Source organism: Schistocerca americana, chromosome 4, assembly GCF_021461395.2.
Source record: "Schistocerca americana isolate TAMUIC-IGC-003095 chromosome 4, iqSchAmer2.1, whole genome shotgun sequence".
Classification (NCBI taxonomy): domain Eukaryota; kingdom Metazoa; phylum Arthropoda; class Insecta; order Orthoptera; family Acrididae; genus Schistocerca; species Schistocerca americana.
Window position 1 is genome coordinate 575,405,534 of NC_060122.1, and position 23,112 is coordinate 575,428,645.

Sequence of the window (23,112 nt, forward strand, 5' to 3'; positions counted from 1 at the left end):
CGTTCTCCTGACTCATTTTGTCACGTCGTGCTGCTACTGGCGCCTGAGATCGCTGTGTCCCAGTGGGGGACGGGACGCCCAAGCCACTGAGGGGGAGTACAGGGCCGACTTCGATATCTCGCGTGGTTGGTCGTAATCGGGCGAGGTTCCTGGGTGGGGGAAGAGGCCGGGGATGGGAGAAAGTAAGGCTGGGGCGCCTATCCATCACGGCAGCGAGCGATGGCATTATGAGTGCTGATGGATGAGAGAGTGCCGGCAAGAAAAGTTCCAGACACGAGCGCCTGAGTGATGCACCGTCTGGGCGCGCTCCTTAAAAGGCGACACGTCTTTGCAGACAGACCTCCCTCCACTGAGTGTGCGCCTTTTACACACTGGAACGTTCCTACTCTCAGAACGTGTATTACGTATCAACAAGATTCCAGCATGAGAGAACTCTCCCATTTAAATAATAATTTCAGCCCAGGGAGTCTACAATCTGTGAAGAAGTAATTTAGTGTTGTCAGTATACTCCTCGGTATCTGATGATGTGCCCATCACCATCTGATGTCACGTTATCGTGAAGGATAGTTCTACCTTTAATTGTAAAAGGTGCTGTTACCTCACCTTCAAGGGGAGTTTTGTCTTTCATTGTAACAACTATATGAAAAATATATATCGTAATTAAAATAATATTGTAATTCGTCCTACTAATAACTGAATGACAATGTGGGTACTTTACCTTTTTTATACATGGTTCAGTCACATTAATATGTCAACCATCTATTTCGGCGTCAGCGCAGTGGTTATCATACTGGACTCGCATTCGGGGGGAAGATAGTTCGAACCCGCGTCAAGGCTACTCTGACTGGGGTTTCCTGAGATTTCCCTAAATCGCTTAAATCAAATGCCAGAACGGTTTGTTCTTAAAGTCACGGCCGCTTTCATTCCCCCTCTTCCCTAATCTGAATGAGTTCCGTATTTCTAGATTTCCGGAAAGCTTTTGACACAGTTCCTCACAAGCGACTTCTAATCAAGCTGCGGGCCTATGGAGTATCGTCTCAGTTGTGCTACTGGATTCGTGATTTCCTGTCAGGAAGGTCGCAGTTCCTAGTAATAGACGGCAAATCATCGAGTAAAACTGAAGTGATATCAGGTGTTCCCCAGGGAAGCGTCCAGGGACCTCTGCTGCTCCTGATCTATGTAAATGACCTGGGTGACAATCTGAGCAGTTCTCTTAGGTTGTTCGCAGATGATGCTGTAATTTACCGTCTATTAAGGTCATCCGAAGACTAGTATCAGTTGCAAAGCGATTTGGAAAAGATTGTTGTATGGTGCGGCAGGTGGCAGTTGACGCTAAATAACGAAAAGTGAGAGGTGATCCACATGAGCTCGAAAAGGAATCCGCTGGAATTCGATTACTCGATAAATAGTACAATTCTAAAGGCTGTCAATTCAACTAAGTACCTGGATGTTAAAATCAGGAACAACTTCAGTTGGAAAGACCACATAGGTAATATTGTGTGCAAGGCGAGCTAAAGGCTGCGTTTCATTGGCAGCACACTTAGAAGATGCAACAAGTCCAATAAAGAGACAGCTTACACTACACTCGTTCGTCCTCTGTTAGAATATTGCTGCGCGGTGTGGGATCCTTATCAGGCGGGATTGACGGAGGACATTGAAAGGGTGCAAAAAAGGCAGCTCGTTTTGTATTGTCACGTAATAGGGGAGAGAGTGTGGCAGATATGATACGCGATTTGGGATGGAAGTAATTAAAACAAAGACGTTTTTCGTCGTGGCGAGATCTATTTACGAAATTTCAGTGACCAACTTTCTCTTCCGAATGTGAAAATATTTTGTTGAGCTCAACTTACATAGGTAGGAATAATCATCAAAATGAAATAAGAGAATTCAGATCTCGAAGAGAAAGGTTTAGGTGTCCGTTTTTCCCGCGCGCTGTTCGGGAGTGTAATGGTAGGGAGATAGTATCATTGTGGTTCGATTAACCCTCTGCCAAGCACTTAAATATGAATTGCAGAGTAATAATGTAGAAGTAGATTGGTCTATGCTCTGTCTCTAATGACTTCATTGTCGACGGGACGTTAGACACTAATCTACTCTTCCTTCTACACTCCTGGAAATGGAAAAAAGAACACATTGACACCGGTGTGTCAGACCCACCATACTTGCTCCGGACACTGCGAGAGGGCTGTACAAGCAATGATCACACGCACGGCACAGCGGACACACCAGGAACCGCGGTGTTGGCCGTCGAATGGCGCTAGCTGCGCAGCATTTGTGCACCGCCGCTGTCAGTGTCAGCCAGTTTGCCGTGGCATACGGAGCTCCATCGCAGTCTTTAACACTGGTAGCATGCCGCGACAGCGTGGACGTGAACCGTATGTGCAGTTGACGGACTTTGAGCGAGGGCGTATAGTGGGCATGCGGGAGGCCGGGTGGACGTACCGCCGAATTGCTCAACACGTGGGGCGTGAGGTCTCCACAGTACATGGATGTTGTCGCCAGTGGTCGGCGGAAGGTGCACGTGCCCGTCGACCTGGGACCGGACCGCAGCGACGCACGGATGCACGCCAAGACCGTAGGATCCTACGCAGTGCCGTAGGGGACCGCACCGCCACTTCCCAGCAAATTAGGGACACCGTTGCTCCTGGGGTATAGGCGAGGACCATTCGCAACCGTCTCCATGAAGCTGGGCTACGGTCCCGCACACCGTTAGGCCGTCTTCCGCTGACGCCCTAACATCGTGCAGCCCGCCTCCAGTGGTGTCGCGACAGGCGTGAATGGAGGGACGAATGGAGACGTGTCGTCTTCAGCGATGAGAGTCGCTTCTGCCTTGGTGTCAATGATGGTCGTATGCGTGTTTGGCGCCGTGCAGGTGAGCGCCACAATCAGGACTGCATACGACCGAGGCACACAGGGCCAACACCCGGCATCATGGTGTGGGGAGCTATCTCCTACGCTGGCCGTACACCACTGGTGATCGTCGAGGGGACACTGAATAGTGCACGGTACATCCAAACCGTCATCGAACCCATCGTTCTACCATTCCTAGACCGGCAAGGGAACTTGCTGTTCCAACAGGACAATGCACGTCCGCATGTATCCCGTGCCACCCAACGTGCTCTAGAAGGTGTAAGTCAACTACCCTGGCCAGCAAGATCTCCGGATCTGTCCCCCATTGAGCATGTTTGGGACTGGATGAAGCGTCGTCTCACGCGGTCTGCACGTCCAGCACGAACGCTGGTCCAACTGAGGCGCCAGGTGGAAATGGCATGGCAAGCCGTTCCAGAGGACTACATCCAGCATCTCTACGATCGTCTCCATGGGAGAATAGCAGCCCGCATTGCTGCGAAAGGTGGATATACACTGTACTAGTGCCGACATTGTGCATGCTCTGTTGCCTGTGTCTATGTGCCTGTGGTTCTGTCAGTGTGATCATGTGATGTATCTGACCCCAGGAATGTGTCAATAAAGTTTCCCCTTCGTGGGACAATGAATTCACGGTGTTCTTATTTCAATTTCCAGGAGTGTATATTCGACTTCAACGTGCAATATCTACTTGCAGACAGATGGTGGTACCACCAGCAGTGGACCGTATGTAAAGCTTGTTGGCGGGGGTGGGGGGGTGGGGGGGTGGGGAGGACGCGAAAAACAGTGCAGTCGTAGTCGCAATGCTGATACAAAGCGATTTATACGACGTGCAGAATGGCATCCTCATTGAATTTCGGGTCAAGGGTGTAAGCATTTACGAAACAACTAATTTTGTAAACTGTTCGCCTCTCGCTCTGGTTAAAGGAAAACTGGCGCTATGCAAAAACGCTGCCGAAGCTACTGTGGTGCGCCACGAGCCATAGATTATAGGGTTGAACGACGGATGCGAGGATTTGTGAGGGCGAACACGCGTGCAACTAATCAGCAACCGACTGTCTACGTGAACGAAGGGGCACCAACATCATTTCCTCAACGACAGATCAGGGAACATTCCTGCGTATGGATCTCGGTAGACGCCTGGCTCATGTACCTGTGCTGACTGCTGTTCATCGGCGACGAAGGCTGAAATTTGCGTGCAAACACCGAACCGAAGTTCACTGAGTGGCAGCAGGTGGCATTCTCAGATGAATCACGTTTTGTGCTCTATGGGCGTGGACGTCTGAGAGCAAACACCCTCCACGCGTTATGGTTTGGGATATGTTTCTCGTGGGTACTCTCATCGTTCTGGAAGGCATAGTAGATCAACACACATGTACACCTGTTTTTATGGACTATCTTCACCCCTAGATACAGTTTGTTTCTTCTCGGCAAGAGGACACCTAACAGCAGGACAATGCAATCAGTTACCACAGCTTGCAGTGTACGTGCGTGTTTCGAAGAGCACCAGGACGAATTTACCCTACTCTCCTGGCCAACGAACTGCAAGCATTTAAACCGAATAGAGAATCTGTGGGACCACCTCGACTGGGCTGCGTGTGCCATGGAACCTCAACCGAGAAACCTTGCACATCTGACAATGGCACTGTCGTAGGAATGGTTCCACATCGTTGTCAGTACCTACCAGAACCTCACCGACCCTGATCCTGGGCGTCTTACAGCGTCTACGCTGCAGAATGTGGTTATTGTGGCTTTTGACTATTGGTCACATTAGCGTGACTGGAGAATATATGTAGGTATATTTTATTTGTGGTGATTCCCTTTCTGGTCGGTTTTTGTAATTAATCTTTTGCGGTAATTCATTAGGTGTAAACTAAACAGTGCTTTCCCTTTATGAATTACTTCTATGTTCTTTTGTATAAACATTATGCGTACGATAAAGTTTGCTATTTACTAGTTTCAATCTGCAAGTGGAAGCGCACGCACGTCACCTGTCAGTCTCCTTGACTTCTTCGATGGCCCAGCGTGGGCCCTTGCATTAGTAAGTTACTCTTCGTTTTGACACGTTTTGCCATACTGGGTGTGTTAGTGGCATTTTACTTTTAATCTTCAAGCTGGGCACATAGTCTATGGCTATTTTGTACGTCAAGATAGACGATTCCTGTATTAACCATGCTATCGTATTTCTTTGTATTTCTACAACTGTCGGTCACATAGCTTCATTTAGAATGTTACTATGTACAGTTTGGTTTGTGATTTGCAGGTATGGAACAGTTTACAATTCTCTTTAATGTTGCATTTGTTTTTCTCGTTGTAACATCTGCTGTACTATCGCATGTAGCGGGTACTTGATGGAGTTTTTACTTTAGCAACGGGCCGTTTTCCTCCTTTATTATATGCATCTTTCGAGATTATGGTACGTTGTTAATAATTTTTGCGTGCACTGATATTCGATGATTTTTATGTCACTTCACAGTTACGTAGGAGCTCTATTTTACATATTGCATGTTGCCAATTAACTACATAAGACTGCTTCCCTACATTAATTTTAACTTCATTCCCTTATTATTTGTATGGTTTTGAAATTGTTTTAGGTACAGTCTTCCTAAGATTTTTGAATTATCCGGGCAGGATCAGAGCCTGCCTTCCTCTCGATGATGTTTTTAAAGAAAACTGTTCAAGTCATGTTTACGATTGGTCATCTTAAACGCAACAATTTACTACCTAAAAAACACTAGTCATCATGTTTTAGTTGTAAAATGTAAATTACGGTATAGACAGTAAAAGATCTTTCTTTTAAAAAATTTATTCAATAACTTCTGTTTGTGTTACAGCGCCGAATGCCCCATATTTCCATGAAATACAGCATCTGAGTGTCCAAGAAGTACGCTACTTCTTTCAGCAGGAACGCAACCATTTCGTTACTGTGGTCCAGTACAAAGTGCGTGTAAACATGTATTCTTCGTCCAGTTTCACTGCTCGGACAGTTAGTAACAAATTTTGAAGCAGCGTGGTCCAAACAAGAGAAAGTCACGTTCTCCGTTTGTGTAGTTGTCAGTGCTAACAGACATGGAGCACTGCGTGATATAACGGCAGAAATCAGTATGGGTCGTACAACGAAAAAATCCTTTAGGACAGTGCGGCGAAATTTGTCGTTAATGGGCTATGGCAGGAGGCTACCTGTGCGATTGCAAGCTCACAGCATGACGTCACCTGCAGCCCCTCTTCTGGACTCGTAGCCATATCGGTAGGACCCTAGATTAGAAAACCGTGGTCTAGTCAGATGAGACCCGGTTTCCGTTGGTAAAAGCTGGTGGTAGTGTTCGAGTGTGCCGCAGCCCTGACGAAGCCATGGACCCAGTTTGTCAACAAGGCACTGTGCAAGCGGGTGGTGTTTTCTTAATGGTGTGGGCTGTGTTTACATGGAATGGTCTGGATCCTCCGGTCCACATGAATCGATCATTGACAGGAAATGGTGATGGGCTACTTGGGGACAACTGCAGCCATACATAGACTTCAAGATTCCAAACAAAGATGGAATTTTTATGGACGACAATATGCCAGGTCATTGGCCACTGCTGTTTGTATTTGGTTTGAAGAACATTTTGGACAATTCGAACGAAAGATCTGGCCACGCAGATCGCCCGACATAAATCCCTTCGAACATTGAAGGGGTATAATAGATAGGTCAGTCAGTGCACTAACTCTTCCACAATTATGTGAGGTATGTAGGCAGCATGGCTCATTATTTCTCAAGATAAATCCATGTAACGTAGAGTTGCTGCGCTACACGGGCAAAAAGGAAGTCCGACACGTTATTAGCAGGTATTCCAAGACTTTTATCATGTCATTGTACAATTATTAACTACATTTTAGATATTAATTACTAATCTCAGGAGATAGTATCCACGATTTCTAGCTGTGCTCTTGATTCGGCTCGTCTTTTTCCATGAAGTCGAGAATCGTCTCTAACACTGTTGTCGAATGTATCAGTCTCGGTACTCCGGTTTATGTGTAGTGCTGGTATGAATGTATGTTGATTTTACTTTTCTGTTCCAATGAGTCATTGTTATGCGCCTTAGACAAACATGAGGAGACGCCCTAGGAAGTGATGGTGTTCGAAACCCGACTTGCTACCACTGACAGTGAAATTTTGTACCAGTCTTTACAACCCTGAGAGCTCTGGGAACGACGAGAGCTAGCTGTCTGTGTAGAAGACACATTTCTACAGTGAGTTAACTTCCGATTTTTACAGTTCAGACGTTGTTATTGAGTTCAGCTCAATTACATACCCAAACAGTTACCCTTGGTGAACTATTTTTCACGACAACAAGAAGAATAAGAGAAATTACCTACATTTTAAGCCAGAAAATTGACAATTGGAGTAGCTGATTCAGGGCATCACTCTTCCATAGTGCCACTTCATTCGAGCATAACAAAGCTAAATAACCACCAACCATAGAATATTTGTCAGCATAACTGTATTCGTCTTTCCACTTTTGTCATTCCGTTTTAGAGCTATAAAACCATCCTTGAATAACTGCTCATTGTGGTGTGTGGTACGTCTATATCCAAGAACGCAGAAAGCTTGGCATATGCATGGCTATATCTCAAAACTTCGTTATCTCACTTCCTTCAACAGTGAGTCTTCTTAAGGATGCTCTTAAGCTCCAGCGTCAAGTGTACAGCTGCTCACAGGTTGTTGTTGTTGTTGTTGTGGTCTTCAGTCCTGAGACTGGATTGATGCAGCTCTCCACGCTACTCTATCCTGTGCAAGCTTCTTCATCTCCCAGTACCTACTGCAACCTACATCTTCTGAATCTGCTTAGTGTATTGATATCTTGGTCTCCCTCTACGATTTTTACCCTCCACGCTGCCCTCCAATGCTAAATTTGTGATCCCTTAATGCCTCAAAACATGTTCTACCAACCGATCCTTCTTCTAGTCAAGTTGTGCCACAAACTTCTCTTCTCCCCAGTCCTATTCAATACCTCCTCATTAGTTACGTGATCTACCCACCTTATCTTCAGCATTCTTCTGTAGCACCACATTTCGAAAGCTTCTATTCTCTTCTTGTCCAAACTGGTTATCGTCCATGTTTCACTTCCATACATGGCTACACTCCATACAAATACTTTCAGAAACGACTTCCTGACACTTAAATCTATACTCGATGTTAACAAATTTCTCTTCTTCAGAAACGATTTCCTTGCCATTGCCAGACTACATTTTATATCCTCTCTACTTCGACCAACATCAGTTATTTTACTCCCCAAATAGCAAAACTCCTTTACTACTTTAAGTGTCTCATTTCCTAATCTAATTCCCTCAGCATGACCCGATTTCATTTGACTACATTCCATTATCCTTGTTTTGCTTTTGTTGATGTTCATCTTATATCCTCCTTTCAAGACACTGTCCATTCCGTTCAAGTGCTCTTCCAAGTTCTTTGCTGTCTCTGACAGAATTACAATGTCATCGGCGAACCTCAAAGTTTTTATTTCTTCTCCATAGATTTTAATACCTACTCCGAATTTTTCTTTTGTTTCTTTTACTGCTTGCTCAATATACAGATTGAATAACATCCGGGAGAGGCTACAACCCTGTCTCACTTCTTTCCCAACCACTGCTTCCCTTTCATGCCCCTTGACTCTTATAATTGCCATCTGGTTTCTGTATAAATTGTAAATAGCCTTTCGCTCCCTGTATTTTACCCCTGCCACCTTCAGAATTTGAAAGAGAGTATTCCAGTTAACGTTGTCAAAAACTTTCTCTAAGTCTACAAATGCTAGAAACGTAGGTTTGCCTTTTCTTAATCTTTCTTCTAAGAAAAGTCGTAAGGTTAGTATCGCCTCACGTGTTCCAACATTTCTACGGAATCCAAACTGATCTTCCCCGAGGTCCGCTTCTACCAGTTTTTCCATCCGTCTGTAAAGAATTCGCGTTAGTATTTTGCAGCTGTGACTTATTAAACTGATAGTTCGGTAATTTTCACATCTGTCAACACCTGCTTTCTTTGGGATTGGAATTATTATATTCTTCTTGAAGTCTGTGGGTATTTCGCCTGTCTCATACATCTTGCTCACCAGATAGTATAGCTTTGTCATGACTGACTCTCCCAAGGCCATCAGTAGTTCTAATGGAATGTTGTCTACTCCCGGGGCCTTGTTTCGACTCAGGTCTTTCAGTGCTCTGTCAAACTCTTGACGCAGTATCGCATCTCCCATTTCACATTCATCTACATCCTCTTCCATTTCCACAATATTGTCCTCAAGTACATCGCCCTTGTATAAACCCTCTATATACTCCTTCCACCTTTCTGCCTTCCCTTCTTTGCTTAGAACTGCGTTGCCATCTGAGCTCTTGATATTTATACAAGTGGTTCTCTTATCTCCAAAGGTCTCTTTAATTTTCCTGTAGGCAGTATCTATCTTACCCCTAGTGAGACAAGCCTCTACATCCTCACATTTGTCCTCTAGCCATCCCTGCTTAGCCATTTTGCCCTTCCTGTCGATCTCATTTTTGAGAAGATTGTATTTCTTTTTGCATGCTTCGTTTACTGCATTTTTATATTTTCTCCTTTCATCATTAAAATTCAATATTTCTTCTGTTACCCAAGGATTTCTATTAGCCCTCGTCTTTTTACCTACTTGATCCTCTACTGCCTTCACTACTTCATCCCTCAGAGCTACCCATTCTTCTTCTACTGTATTTCTTTCCCCCATTCCTGCCAATTGTTCCCTTATGCTCTCCCTGAAACTCTGTACAACCTCTGGTTCTCTCAGTTTATCCAGGTCCCATCTCCTTAAATTCCCGCCTTTTTGCAGTTTCTTCAGTTTCAATCTGCAGTTCATAACCAATAGGTTGCGGTCAGAATCCACATCTGCCCCTGGATTCCTCGCATGTAGCTCGTAAAGGAGACGTAATTCTGCATTTATTCTTTACCTTAGTATAGTATTTGAAACTCCCATCATTAGTATATTTTCATTTACCATTAGGCAGTTTTTATATCCGTTCGTTTACTATGTGGGTTGCTCCAGCTTGTCCAAATGAAGGTAGTACGTGTTTCTGAACTCTGTTGTGTCGTTATTCTTGAAAGTATGCCGATATAAGGAGAACTCCACGAAGTTTGACCACTGCAGCCGGGTGACCTCGAATTCTTGCAACGATATTTCGGATTACACCCATTCAGCCAGCCTCAATTGTCTGTTTTGCCTCGTACCAAAAATTGGCGTAGAAACGCATCCAGAAAGGCAGCCGCGACATGAGAATCCTCTGTCGAGTTCAGCACCCTCTTCGAGTATTGTTCAACCTATACCGTATATGCAACACTGCGAATCTGATGGTGAAGTATAAGCAGCAAACTATAGGCAAGCGGTTAGTGTGGTCTTCGGAGGGACACTTTTTCTCACACGTAGCACTTCGTGGATCCCTGTTTGAATTCAGGCTCTTCTAGCTTAAATTAAGATGTCACGTTAATAAAATTAACTGTTGCTACACGCGTCATTAGGAGTAAAATGTTTCCTTTTTGAAGATGTTAAAGAAATCTCCGAGTCCCGTGCCTCCTCCGTTAAAAGCTGCCAACACGATTGATAATATCTGCCACCAATCGTATTTCCACCGATTCCTTTATAACACAATCTCGGAAGGGTATTGTCAAAGCCAAGATTTCTGTGGCAACTGCTAAAGGCAAGTGTGGTGATCATGTTCAACGCATCTTTTCATGTTGTCTGGCAAATGTAGGCTTTGCCTCACTGGCAAGGTATTCCGTAGATTCCATCCAACTGCAAACCCATTTCATTCATTACCAAACCGACACAATCAAATACCTCAATAGGTTGTCAGAAGATTACTTTGATATAATGTTTGGGAGAAAATCCTGGACTTGAACCACTCTTTCTCCTGTTGATCTTGTGGGTGGTCACGTTCTTTCCTCCTGAAAGCCCTGCTGATCTGATGTGGAGTATATCCATAATCTTTGAGCACAGATTGCAGGTGTTCCCAGTCCTTGGCAAAGGTGTCTCTAACGGACACAACATGTACCAGGTGCCCTAATGTTCGAACGACGCACATACTGTGTGATGTGTGTTGGCTGCTACATGCTTCCTAATACAGATCTGCATGTATGGGCTTAAGATATACGAAATGCCCCAATGATTCATCCACTTTCTGAATAACCAAAGCGTCCATGTACACAGCCGCCCTTCTCCATTTCCCTCTATTTGTCATGGACATGTTGTCCTTGTCAGTACGTTTCCTGAAATATGAATGGGGGAATAATCTGAAATATTTATCCAATAGGGAGACTATCATGAGGACTATTCCACAACGGGCCACATGTCTAACCGTTATTTATCTTGAACGCCTTGAATGCTGATTAGTGCTGATTCTTCTGCCTTTGGGTGAAGCTTTCCACCCATAGCATCGAAGACCTTATCTCCTAACATCTTCTCATTCGCTATAGACGATACTGTTGTTAGAATGACATCTGACATTTTAAATAGCTTCAGCTGAGGTATCATATTTAGAGTTTCTGGTCTCTCCGACGGGAGGAGGCGTCTTTGGATGAGTATTAACAAACACATGTCCATTGTCCAATCAGCTCCTATTTGACAATATAATGCTAAATACATTTATCTCGAGACGAATTATCTGTTCCTTCACTACTACGTCATTTCTCATAATCCTCTAACAACAAACTCTTTTCGCCAGCCGGCCGGAGTGGCCGTGCGGTTCTAGGCGCTACAGTCTGGAACCGAGCTACCGCTACGGTCGCGGGTTCGAATCCTGCCTCGGGCGTGGATGTGTGTGACGTCCTTGGGTTAGTTAGGTTTAATTAGTTCTAAGTTCTAGGCGACTGATGACCTCAGAAGTTAAGTCGCATAGTGCTCAGAGCCATTTGAAACATTTTTTCGCCAGTTCACTTGACATTTATTATCATCCACTTTCCCACCCCGTACTCACTGTAATATTTCCCCCAACCTTTAAACCTAGAACTGGGATTCGCCCGTGACGATCGCCTTCATTAGACACAAAATGCGCCAATGTCAACATCGGGCAAACCATCAACTCCGTCAAGCAATCTTTAGTATACCCATTTATCACAGATATCGATTCAGAGGTGCTTGTGCTGTTCGGTCGGCATGTTGCCAAGCCGAGCGGCAGCTGTTTTTACTATATGCGACATCACCCACGAATCAAGATCCGTGGGGATGTGTTCCGTGGAGATGTGTTCCGGCTATGCAAATAATTTAAGGCACTTTGTTTATTGCCATATATGTTTCGCTTCTTTTACTTGCGTAACATCTTCAGTAGTCTGTAATACATGTTTCTTTTATACACATAATAAGTATATTGTGTGGTAATTACAATATGTTACTGTGTTACATTCCAGTCACGCGGAGTGGCCGCGCGGTGAGAGGCGCCATGCGACGAATCGGGCGGCCACTCCAGTCGGAGGTTCGAGTCCTACCTCGGGCATGGGTGTGTGTGTTGTCTTTAGCGTAAGTTATTTTAAGTAGTGTGTAAGTCTAGGGACCGATGACCTCAGCAGTTTGGTCCCATAGGAATTCACACACACATTGTTTTGTGTTACATTTTGTCTTTTTTTTCTTGTTTTACAGGTTACAATCAGATTTGTAGCACAAATTTCCTGCTGTGAATTCATCGTTCCGTGTTACTTATGATTTCAAACGCTGTTAGCCCATGTGTATGTTCCAGGAGATGTGTTCATTAGTCTCCACACTCCAATTGTCAGATTTCCGGCGTTCTTTCACCCACATTTGTTTCGACACGTCGCATATACATTTGTACTTAACATTTTTTGTTGAACATGTTTATGTTTACGCTGTGTAGTGTTGACAAGTGCAGCATGGTGACTAATGAACACATATCAATGCCCACTCACATGGGCTTACAGAGTTGGAAATCTGAAGTAACACCGAATGATAATTTCGCATCACGAAATTTGTATCACAAAAGTTGATTCTAAAGTGAAAAACAAGAGAACAACATGACAGAATGTAACACTGTAACATACTGCAATTACCACATAGCACATTTATTATATGCGAGAGAAGAAACATGTACTATAGGCCACTGAAAATGCTTCACAAATGAAAGGAGCGAAACGCGTATGGCAGTAAATAAACTACCTTCAATTATTTGCATAGACTGAACACACCTTCACAAATTTTGAAGCAACTAACAAACGAAGGAAAACAGAAAAAACGACGAATCAAGATCATTACCTTATAAAACTGCACTAACCTTATTCATACACCTGAAATATTTTGAAACCTATATATTTTTCAGTAATCAAAATTCTGTGTGGATGTATTAAACTCGTTGTTGTCATCCCACTACGAAACTCAAATTAAAAAATGATGAGGCTCATAATTATTAGTAAGGAGATTTAGATTCCAATACACTTCCTCAAATCTGAAGATCTATGTACTTCAACGCAACCTTTCCACTAAAGTGAGCCCATAGACACGTTCACATTCTCTGAGCTTATTGGTTCAGTGAGTTTAATCATTTCCGAAGGAGGCTTGCAATTAAAATTCATTGTGACTGTAGTGTTGCTGAGGACGTGAGAGACACAAAACGTTCGTCTATTAGTTGCTCAATACTGCTCTATTTTCTAAGCTGGCGACTGCTAGATCGAGTTAATACTGGACAGTGATATTGATCAAAACACAGTCGAGTATGTGTAAAGATATTATACAAATGTGTGAAGGTAAAAAGAGTACAAACTTAAGGTGATGTCAGTTTTACTTGAACAGTTCTCGATGCGGAGATAACTTCGAAGTCGTTTCAACAGCTCTTAAATGGGTGGATGTTAAAAGTTCTGTAGAAAACGAAAGCAACTGAAAAATTCGATAACACCCAGTTATTAATGTAATGATATTCGAATAACAACAGCCGTTTCAGTTTTACAAGCTTTTTTTATCTCCATAAAATAATTTAATTTCTCTGACTACAGCAGGTCGTTGTGACCGAGTGGCTCTAGGTGCATCAGTCTGGAACAGCGCTACCACTACGATCGCAGGTTCGAATCCTGCCTCGGGCATGGATGTGTGTGATGTCCTTAGGTTAGGTTTAAGTAGTTTTAAGTTCTAGGTGACTGATGATCACAGATGTTAAGTCCCATAGTGCTCAGAGCCATTTGAACCATTTTTCTCTGACTACAGAAATTTGGCGTCTTCTTTCACTTTTGCATCCAAGCAGCTCCGCTTTCAGAAGTAATTCGGTTCTTGTGTCTCCAATTATTTCAGATGTATATTTTTGTTCTCTGATAGGTTTCAGTAACACAGATAAAATTCACAAATGGTACCATGTCCATGGAGAAAGCTAAACTAGCTGAAAAGTACGGACGAGAAATTAGCTTGCCTTACGTTGGTGCCCCCTCTCCCCGTTCCCTCTCCACACTCAAGGGTGGTGATATGACATATCAGTCTAGTTGTAATAAACATGTGTGTCATCCATAAATTATTTTCATGATGAGCGTAATTTCTGCAACAATGTTAAATTAACAGTTCGCAACATATGCCCTGGAAAAGCTTACTGTAGTTCATTATTCAGTCGATTAGGTGTTCCAGTGTATGTAAATGCGTACTCGAATACTTTCGGGTGGTGCCCACCAGTGTGTGTGCGGAGGCCGCGTCTGCCGCCTGCGACACTTGGGATTCGCCCCACGGCCCACGGTCCGCTGCTCGGCGTCCAGGCACCATCAGTATTCGACGCGCGCCGGAATCTGTTCGTGATGGCGCTCGTCCACCACCCTGGAAACCACGCACCATCTGATATCCATCGGAGAATAACACCTCTGCCAGATCCGTCTCCGCTGCCTCTCTGGAATCCCTCCCCATTTCTGGTCCAGCATTCTGTGCTTGTATTTTTCATTCCCTCGTGTTTCTTTCCGTCTGCTAACTGAATACTATTGTCCAACACCGTTTCTCTTAGGAGAGACAAGGTGAACTTCTGTCGTGCACGGTTATCACCCTTGCTATTCCGTTATTATTATATTATTATTTAACTTAAAGCAAAAGAAAAAAATGTGAATCGTGTGAACACAACATAGGATACAACACTGAAAACACAGTGTATTGGTAAAACTATAGCAAGAGATTATTTAAAGACGTTTTCCCATCACACCTCTACAGTATAGATCTTAACCGTGAAATAGCTTCTGAAGTAGAGACATCAAAAATTTTACAGTATGGGGCACTTTTATATCGATAGCAACTCTTTTTCATACCACACTTCTCAGTTAATACTTTTATTCACATTAGTACTTTATAGCAGTTATTGGGTCCAATGAACCTACTAACAATTTATTATAAGAGGATTATTAGGAAAAGGATGAAAGAAATGAAGAAGGAAGCATACGTTTGTTTTATCGGCTGGGAAAAGTTATTAGATAGAGTCAATGATTGCTTGCTTTCCGTTGTTTGTTATACCAATTTCATTTTGACTGTTTCCTTAAAGTTACTGTATATTTTTGAGAATTTTAGGAGACTGAGTAGACTTGAAGGACAACTCAAAAAGTGACGGTAACAGTGGGTAGAAAGAGGTGATGTGCATTGGATGGTATATAAGGCATTGTTGCTCACTGCTGCAGAAGTTGTTCGCTGTATGGGGAGGAGAACTGAAAGGTAAGGTCCCGGAGAACGAAAAAAAAAAACATTGTAATTGGTAGAGAAGGTATGAAGACTGTAACATATGCCGATGATCAAGCAGTCCTGGCGGGATCAGAAGAGAAGCTACAGCACATGTTGAAAAGTATTGCAATAAGGGGTGAGGACTATGGAATGAAGATAAATATAGGAATAACAAAAGCAATAAAAATAATCAAGAAGGAAGCGCCAGCTAACACATTCTTAAAGAAAAGATGAAACAAGTAAAATCTTTTCTGTATATCTATATGACTACCGTGCAGTTAACACTTAAGTCCGTGGGTGCACCCTTTCACTGTCGAGCAGCGCATGAGAAATAAGACATGTAAAAATCTTGCGAAAGAGCTCTGGTTCCTTTAAGTTTATTACGATAATAATTTCTCCGTATGTAAGTTGGTGTCAATAAAAATTTATCGCTTTCAAAGAAGAAATTTAGTGATTGTTTCGTGAAAAGGTCTCGCCGCAACGTAGAATTATTTTCTTTTAATGATTGCCACCACAACTCGCTTTTCATATCCGTGACGCCCTGTCCCCTGTTTTGCGATTATAGAAAACGAATTGCACCATCTTTCGAATTTTTAATGTTCCCTGCCAATCCTATCTGGTAGGGGTCCCATATCTCACAGCAGTCCTCTGGCGGTGGATGGACGAGCGTAGTGTAGGCTGTCTCCTCAGTTGACTTGTAGCGTCTTCTAAGTTTTCTGCCAATAAAACACATTCTTTGGTTTCACTTAAAGACACCATTATCTATGTGATCATTGCAGTTTAAGTAGTTCGTAACTTATAGGTATTTTGTTGAATTGACAGCCTTTAGCTTTGTGTGTTTTGTCGTGTAACCGATATTTAATGTATTCCTTTTATTACTCTTTTGGATGATCTCACACTTGTCTTTAATCAGAGTCAACTTGAAAGAGTACAGTACCACCCGACATTAAAAATAAGTACAACATACTTCATTATTTTTGTCAGAACAACACATTTTTTTCTAATAATAACTCAATTTCAATTAATACAGTGAAGCCGGATACCAGTGAGGGAAAGAATGACAATTTATTTATTTAATTGATCACATGCGCACTCCCACAAAATAAATCCCTACATCCAGTTTGGTGAGATCTGTGAAATGAATGAATGTATGGTCGTCTGCTAACCGCAGATAGTGAATGTGAATATATGATAATCTTTGAGACCATCGTTTGGCCACCTTTGGTGGAACCAAAGAGATGAAACTTACCGGAGCTTTGAGCACCTGAAATGTGGCTGACCAATACGGTAGCATGGTCTTCCCCCACCTTGACAGAAGTGCGAAATGACCTGAAGTCCGGCCATGTTTCATCACTCTGCCGCTGGATCTTGTGCTGTTAAGACCTGTTTTAGTTGTGCTCCGTAAAGACAAAAGAGTGGAGACATGGTATGCATGTGGAATATTTAAGAGTAGTTTGAAATAATAATTTCTCTATTTCAGGAACTTTTGTGGGGAGAATTAAATGTCAGACAGGTAATATTAATGGGATTGTAGTAATCTTCGGAAGTGACCAACGGTCACAATGAAACCACGTGTAGCAATAAGTTGAAATACTTCCATGTGCTTAAGTTAAGCTGAATTACTAGCGTGTGTACAATAAGTTGAAATATTTAAGAAATAGCGTGTGTACCATAAATTGAAATATTTAAGAAATGGCGTGTGCAGGACTTGAAATTAGAGACGAGTACTTCCACGTGGTGAGTACTGTGTGAGTCTCAATCTGTGTATGAGACAAAGGATAAAGAGAAGTACTCGTCCATGGTATCAGTTGAGGACTCGCGTGTGTGATGAATACGTTCTTAATATTACTTTGCATGATATGATTCCGTGTGATGATAGATTCAAACTCTGAGAGAGAAGCAAGGTGAGTTGGCCGTCTATCCAGCAACGCCACTTGGCTTGCATTGCACAGGAAGACGTGCATATATCTCCAGAGTTCATAGTAGGAAAGTAGAATTACGAAGTGGGGCAGTGTCGTGTGAGACTGGGATAAGTATTAATTGAAGTGGAAAAGCTGAAAGTGATAATGTTGTGACTATTCCCTGTGTAGTATGTCATATTGTAGTGTGGTGTAAGTCATGTAATTTGGGTATGTGGGGTTTGCATGGGAGAGTAGCGAGGTAGTTTCAAAAGATTAGTGGGTTATGCATGTTCCTTTTGTACTGCTCGGTCTGGAGGAAAGTTTCGTGATGATGATTGTGAGAGTCGAAGTGTGAGTAATAATAAAAGATCCACCATCCTATCCTGAAAATGCACTGTAGCGTTAAATAATTACGAGACCATATGGTAGAGAATCGCCAATGTTAAGCCATGCCCACTGGGCGGAATTTCTCATGTGTTATTGTTGTTGGTTATAGAATTTGTGTGTTTAGGTTTTAGAATTTATCGGAATAAATAAGATAGTGAAAAGAAAGAGATTGGTGGCCTTTTCCTTCGAATTGTATGTCAGCATGATGTCCCGAATTTATAATGTGTGTGCCATTCATATTCAGTGCGGTGGCCACGTGTTGATAAAAGCCGTTAAATAAAAGACAAAAAGAAAATGTGGTATTGCCAGTGCGAAGTGAACAGTCAGAGTTCTGTAAATCACTGATAGTCAGATATGCGTTTCCGTTGTGTATTATTCATACAGGAGTATAATTTGTAACTTAATTGTGAGTACGAGAGTTCATGTTACTCGATAAATAAGAATGAATCCACTCGCTTGGCAGACCACTCATCTTGCAGGCCTGACTGCTTGATGCCACAGTATGAGCAAGGTATGTGGGTGCCACTCATAATTTCGACCCTGCCAGGATATTTTGCCAGGATATTTTGCTGTTAGGGTTTGCTGTTAAGATTTTTATTTTTTTTTTTTTTTGATGGAATATATTTTGATAGCGCTAAGAAGAAAATTTTTTTTGTTTGCAATTTCTTTCTGGATTGGTGAGGATCTTTTATTTTTTTATGTAATTAATTGCTATATCATCTAAGGTTGGAAGATCATTGTATAATTTTTTTGCGTAATGTCCGTAGTAACTAGGTCGCAGTCAAAAAGTGTAGTCACCATGGAGAATAGTGATTCTGGCGTGAACGTAGCAGTGCAGCAGGAAGTGGCTGTTGACCAAGGGCTAATGAATGGGAACGGCAAACACTCGGAAGGGGCTGAATTGTTCAGCGGACCGCAGCTAGGTGATCCTTTATGCGGCGGGCTTTGTTCACAATCGGGGGATTTTCCCGACGACGCGGGCGATCCGGGACTAGCTCAGGTAAGCAGTGAAAGTGCAGCTACTCTTAGCGAAGCTACGGTTTCTCAGGCGAACGAGGTAAGCGCACCGAAAGTAGCATATGACAATGTGCTACTGCAGTTTTTACAGAAGATGGATAAAGGTAATAAGGAAACATTAGAAGCGATGAGTAGAGATAATAAGGAGAGAGATAGGGAGAATAAGGGAAGATTTGAAGCAAATAAGGAAAGATTGGAAGCGATGGATAGAAATAATAAGGAAAGATTGGAAGCGATGGATAGGGAGACTAAGGAAAGATTGGAGGCAAATAAGGAAAGATTGGAAGCGATGGATAGGGAGAATAAGGAAAGATTGGAAGCAAATAAGCAAAGATTGGAAGCGATGGATAGAGATAATAAGGGGAGAGATAGGGAGACTAAGGAAAGATTGGAAGCAAATAAGGAAAGACTGGATGCAATGGATAAGGGAAATAAAGAGGCAATGAGGAAGCTACACACAGTTATCGATGAGCGTCTGTCCACAGTTAATAATCGGTTAGATGAGGGGGAGAAGAATCTGGATGTGTTGAAGCAAGTATGTGATGCCATGAAAGAAAAAGCCAATAATTTGGAGGTACGAATAAGTGCAATAGAGAGCGATATTACAGAACGTAGGGACGTGTTGCCAGATGAGCGAATCAAAGAGATAGTGGCGGACTTACTTGCAGATAAACAAGGGGCATTAGACAGCGTGGAAGCTTAAGTCACCCAGCAGGAAGTGGCGCTAAATAAACACAGGGATGAAGTTGCGAAGGTAGTTGTCAGAACGAATACGATTAGCGCAGATGTAGAAAAGATCAGTATGAGAGGCGAAACAGGCTCTGACAGTACGCAGCGAGAGGTTTATGCCGACCACGAGGAGATACAATCACTATTAGAGTATAAAGAGGCACAATTAGAAACAAATAGGAAACATAGGGAAGAACTTGCACAGTTGCAATTAGCGTGCAGAAGTGAAGGTGAAACACTACCAGGTAGACTGCAGAGGGAGAGCGAGATAAATTCAAAAAACGAAAATAGGCAGAAAGAGGAAGACGAACTCAGAGAGTTAGAAGAAGGGTTGTGTCGGACAAACCAGGTGGCAAACCCAACTGGGTATAGTCCAAGGTCAGAAAACATAAATGCGGAAGAAGAATGTAGGAGACACTTCGTGTCGGTACAAACGTACACTTGTTTTCCGGATCCTGATAATTGCCAACATCCATGCCTGTGGCTGTCTCAATTTCAAGATTCATTACCTTCATCGTGGGGACTGCTCCTCAAAATGAAGTTTGTGTGTAACCATTTGAGGGTCGAGGCTAGAGCGAAAATGCAGGAAGTTATTAAAGACTGTAGTAGCTACAAAATATTTTGTGACCAGTTTTTAATTGAATTCTGGTCGAAAAGTAAGCAGGACCAGGTTAAGCAAAGCATATTGATGATGCCAAATTGTAACGAAGGTGGTATAAGAGATCCAGTGTCGTGCTATCAGGAAATGCTGAGACGAAATAGGTAGTTGGATGTGCCATACGAAACTGGGGAGCTCATTAGGATCTGTATAACGAAGTTACCAGTGAGATTGCGCAGAGATATAGTGATAGCAGGCAGAGGCTTAGACGATTCCGCGTCATTTCAGCACTTGTTACAGGAAATGGGTAATGAGAGCAACATTGTGAATGGCGACACGAGTCATCGGTCAGACAGAGTTGAGGATAGGAACGGCAGAAACTATGAGAATGACAGGAGAGCATGGAATCAGAGGAATGACGGAAATGGAAGATGGCGAGGAAATAGGGGGCAGAATTCATGGGGATATCGACCGGCAAACCAGGAAAATAGAAGATGGGACAGAGATGGAAGAAGAAGGGAAAATGGAAATGATGGGCAAAGAGAGGATAGGCAGTCATTGGGTTCACGACAGGACAATCACTGTCACAATGACGGAGGGACAAGAAGGTGACTACATGATAGACGGGTACAAACCAGGACTACTATTGATGTAAATATTAGGTATATCGATTACGGAAAACTAAGGGAGAATCTGTTGGAGGAGGTAGGAGATGTGGGGAGTGAAGTCCACCCAATAATTAGTGTAGAAATAAATAATGTAATCGTACCTTGTGTCATCGACACATGCAGTGTAATGAGTGTTTTGAGGGAAGATGTGTTTAAGTGTTGTAGTCTTACAAAACCATGGCCAACGTTGCCATTGCAAAGGACAACAATGAGAGGGGCAGTTACAGGAAAGGGAATTGAGGTGAAGTTACAAGCGCAGGTAGACTTTGTGTGCCAGGCGAAGAGGTTTAGTACAGTGTTCATGATTGTGTCATCTCTAACTGTTGAAGGGATATTAGGCGTTAATTTTTTGAACCAATATAAAGCAGTCGTTAACATGAGAAATGGTTCGATGGAGTTGAAACGAGATTCGGAGGATATTACATTAAGATTCGACGATTGCTTATATGCTAAAGATAACGTACACTTAGCATTATGTCTGGCGGTAAAGTCCGGTAGACAGGCACAGAATACGGGGTTCAAACAAGAAAAGAACGAAATTCATAAATGTTTGGAGGAGGAGATCAGGGAGAAAATCTGGCATTTACGAGGGACCACGGTCTACGGGGAATTGCAGAAAATTTTATACGAGAATAGAAAGGTATTTAAACATGCTGCGGGTACAATAAGAAATTTTGTGTATAGATTAAAAAACTGGTTCAAATGGCTCTGAGCACTATGGGACTCAACTGCTGTGGTCATTGGTCCCCTAGAGCTTAGAACTACTTAAACCTAACTAACCTAAGGACATCACACACATCCATGCCCGAGGCAGGATTCGAACCTGCAACCGTAGCAGTCGCACGGTTCCGGACTGCGCGCCTAGAACCGCGAGACCACCGCGGCCGGCAATAGATTCAAGGTCAAGCCTCATAAACAGTTTAGGGCCCAAGTGTACCCGATACGTGTTGTGTACAAAGAAAGAGTGGAAGCTGAGATCGAAAGCATGCTACAACAAGGGATTATCGAACCAGCATCCAGTCCGTACAACAGCCCTTTAGTATGTGTTGAAAGGATGGGTCAATTAGATTAGTTTTGGACGCAAGAAGGATTAATAAGATAATAGAGCCAGAGACAGATCGGCCGCTGACACTTGACGAGTTGCTACAAAAGTTCCACGGGATCAGAGTTCTCAGCTCAGTTGATTTGAGAATGAGTTTCTGGCTGGTGGAGTTAGATAGGGGGTGTAGAAAATACACTGCTTTCTTGTGCTACGGGAAATCGTATCAATTCTAGAAACTACCATTTGGGTTAAATGTATCATCCATGGCATTTATCAGAGCGCTAAATACTGTCATTCCTAATGAAATAAAAGATAAGGTAACACAGTACGTGGATGATGTCCTGGTAGCCGAAAGAAACTGGGAAGACCATAATAGAACGTTAAGCATATTGCTCGGTGCACTGGAGAGACATGGGGTAACCGTGAATTTGGGAAAGTCAGAATTTGAACGAAAAGAAATCGAGTTTCTAGGTCACATTGTGACACCAGAGGGAATAAGACCAAATCCAGACAAACTCGAAGCAATCAGAGATTTTCCGGTGCCAAGAACAAAACGTCAGCTACGGGATTATTTGGGATTAATCAATTTTTACAGGAGGTTCATTAAGATTGGGGGTACAGCGACACCCATACTATGTCAGCTGACTGGAAAGAAAACAGTATGGAATTGGGACCCTGTAGCGCAGGAAGAATATGAGGCGTTAAAGAAGGCACTGCTATCGGCACCTCTTCTCGGGCATCCAGACCTAGAGAAAGAGTTTTGTATGGCCACGGACAGTTCCCGTAGTGGACTTGGGGTAACATTGTTCCAAGAGCAAGAGCAAGGAGGAGAAGTAATACAACAACCTATTGCGTTTGCGAGCCGAGTGCTTAGCAAAGCTGAGTGAAATTATTGGGTAACTGAGCTTGAAGCTTTGGCAATAGTATGGGGTTTTAGTAAGTTTAGATACTATTTGTACGGGAGGCATACTAAAATCTATACTGACCACAAGTCACTACAGTTTCTGATGTCGGCCAAACTTAACTATAGACGACTCGCTAGGTGGGCACTCTATTTACAGGAGTTTCAATTTTCGGTCATGTATATTCCTGGGTCACAGAATATAGTGGCAGATGCGTTGTCAAGGAACCCAGTAGGTCATGGTCAATGCTTTTATGTGGAGGTAAACGAGAACAGATATGATATATTGTATATGCAGGGCGTGCCGTTCGAGAAATACATAGGGGCAGTACTCACAAATAT